The 2,857-nt window shown below is 39.1% G+C and overlaps 2 non-coding genes across 2 annotated transcripts; one reads left to right on the top strand and one right to left on the bottom strand.

Moving 5' to 3' along the window:
* The first annotated feature begins 87 nt into the window (after positions 1 to 87).
* Positions 88 to 160, top strand: trnaa-agc. Its single transcript has one exon. It is a non-coding gene; the product is annotated as a tRNA-Ala (tRNA).
* A 2,538-nt stretch (positions 161 to 2,698) lies between these two features.
* Positions 2,699 to 2,771, bottom strand: trnaa-agc. The gene has a single exon. It is a non-coding gene; the product is annotated as a tRNA-Ala (tRNA).
* Between the last annotated feature and the right edge of the window lie 86 nt (positions 2,772 to 2,857).

Raw genomic sequence — 2,857 nt, 5'->3', positions numbered from 1 at the left:
CCTGACCTGAAACCTTACACCTGTAGATTTACTGAGGGGTGAGAGTACAGGTCACAGATGATATGGTGCTTTCCCTTTCATCAGCAAGGGGAATTAGCTCAAATGGTAGAGCGCTCGCTTAGCATGCGAGAGGTAGCGGGATCGATGCCCGCATTCTCCAGAAGACACTTTTATTGAGAAACCTTCAGTCTACACCAGAAAAGCAATGACACACAAGTCTAGATGACCAGAAAACTCAACATTTAATTATCACTTTCTATCGCAACAGGTAGCTCTCAATACGGACCCTTCCCAAAAAATTAGAATATCATGGAAAAGTTGTTTAACTTCCATAATTTCATTCAAAAAGTTAATCTTTAATAGATGATAGATTCAGGGCCCACAATTTAAACTATTTCAAGTATTTATTTGTTTATTTTTACATAACTTGGGCTTCCAGCTCATGAAACCCATGAAAACAAGATTTAAAAAAATTAAGACTACTGTGGAGAAATCAGCCAAAATTTTTCAGGGCATGAATGTTTTAAACTGAGTGTGACACTAATCATCTACTAAACTCAAAGCACCTGCACAGGTTTCCCCAGATGTCATTAATTTGCTTCAGTTTGGTTCAATTGTCTCAGTTCGGTTCAATATGAGGAAGACTGCAGACATAACAACTGGCCAGAAAACCATCATTGATACCCTCCATAGGATGGGTAAGCCACAAAAGTTCATAATTAAGGAGGCTGGCTGTTCACAGAGTGCTGTGTCCAAGCATATCAATGGAAAGTCTAGTGGAAGGGCAAAACATGGCAGGAGAAAAAGCCAAAGAGGGTGGGAGTCACAGCTTCAAAAACCACCACATTCAGACACATCCTACAGCTACAACTGTCAGGTTCCTCGGGTCAAGCCACTTTTGAACCTGAGCCAATGTAGGGAGCGTCTCTTTCCGATGAAAGTAAAGTGAGCCTTTCATTCAGAAATCAAGGTCCAAGGGTTTGGAGGAAGAAGAGTGAGGAACAGAACCCATACTGGTTGAGGTCCAGTGTGAAATATCCACAGTCAGTCATGATTTGGGGTGCAATGTCCGGTGCAGATGTTGGTAAACTCTGCTTTCTTAAATCCAAGGTCACTGCAACAGTCTACCAGAATGTTTTAGAGGACTTCATGATTCCTTCTGCTGAGGATCTGTATGGAGATGCAGATTTCATCTTCCAGCAGGACCTGACCCCTGCACATGCCACCAGAAGCACCAAAACCTGGTTTGATGCCCATGCCACAGTTCTTGACTGGCCAGCCAACTCTCTGGACCTACACCCTATTGAGAATCTATGGAGTATTCTCAAGAGGAAAATGAGGAGCACCAGACCCAACAACAAAGAAGATCTGACAGCATCAAGGAAATCGGGGCTTCCATAACTCCCAGTCAATGCCACAGGCTGATTGTCTCAATGCCACGTCACATCGAGGCAGAGATTAAGACAAAAGGATTCACAACCAAGTATTGAAGATTGACATATCGTTTTGAAATTACCATATTTTGATTGCTTTGTTGTGATCCTAATATCTATCTTTTTTTCTGCAAAAACTGAGAAGTAGTGTGGGCTGATGTCTTCACAGTATTCTAATTTTTTGAAATTCTGTTTTTGTGGGTTTCATGAGCTGGAAGCCCAAATTATGTAAAAATAAACAAATAAATATGTGAAATTGTTTAAGTTGTGGGCCCTGAATCTATCATCTATTAAAGATTAACTTTTGAATGTAATTATGGAAGTTAAACAACTTTTTCATGATATTCTAATTTTTTGGAAAGGGTCTGTACTACTGAGCAGTACACTTCAGAGGAAACTATAAAAAGTAGAACAGTGATGAGGCAAGAAGAATAACAGAACAGACTACTGAACGTATCACTCAGGATGATCATCACTATAGTGGAGAAAGTAGGTTTGTGTTTCCTTCTGGAGATGTTGGAAGGAACGTGTCCTACTCTATCAGCACTATAACAATAATCATCATCATTTTATTTAAAAAGTGCCTTTCAGGACACCCAAGGACACTTTACAGTAAGAAACATATCAGAAAGATTGTGTAAAAACAAACAAGCACAGTGCAAAGATCAACAGGAATAAAGTCAAATATAAAATACATAAAGAATATAAAATACATACAGCAAAGTTTAGGATAAGCAAGTCTAAAGAAATGTGTTTGTAGAGCAGTCTTGAATAGAGAGAGTGGTGGTGTTTCGTAAGTCATGGGGTAGAGAGATCCAGAGATGTGGGGCAGAGTATGTAACCTGGTAGAATGTAATACTATATAGTATGTAATAATAGTATGTAATACTATGTAGTATGTAATAGTATGTAATAATAGTATGTAAAACTTGTTTTACTGCAGTGTAGAGCTATGAGGCATCAAGCACAGAATGGTGCAGATATTGAGTGTAGTGAACTTATGGTGTGTAGTTGAAGTCTTTCTTGATAAATAAAAAAAACAAATAAGTAAATAAATAGATAAACAAAGCATGTACCGGTTGATACTTTATTTGACATTGCCTTGACTGGTTTGCGTGAAAGTAAAAAGCTTTTTCTAAATACACAATATCATGTGAAAGAAAGTGGATTGTTTATGTGTGTAGATTGCTGGTTGCTGGTTATCTACAATGGTGTGTCACTGTTCTGGTGTAGACTACAGGTTTCTCAAGATAAAATGTGTCTTCTGGAGAATGCGGGCATCGATCCCGCTACCTCTCGCATGCTAAGCGAGCGCTCTACCATTTGAGCTAATTCCCCTTGCTGATAAAAGAATAACACCATATCATCTGTGACCCATACTCTCACCCCTCAGTAAATCTACAGGTGTAAGGTTTCAGGTCAGG

This window comes from Nematolebias whitei, chromosome 6, assembly GCF_014905685.2.
Source record: "Nematolebias whitei isolate Nwh7 chromosome 6, NemWhi1, whole genome shotgun sequence".
NCBI classification, from domain to species: Eukaryota; Metazoa; Chordata; class Actinopteri; order Cyprinodontiformes; family Rivulidae; genus Nematolebias; species Nematolebias whitei.
This window is presented reverse-complemented; position numbering and strand designations above follow the sequence as displayed.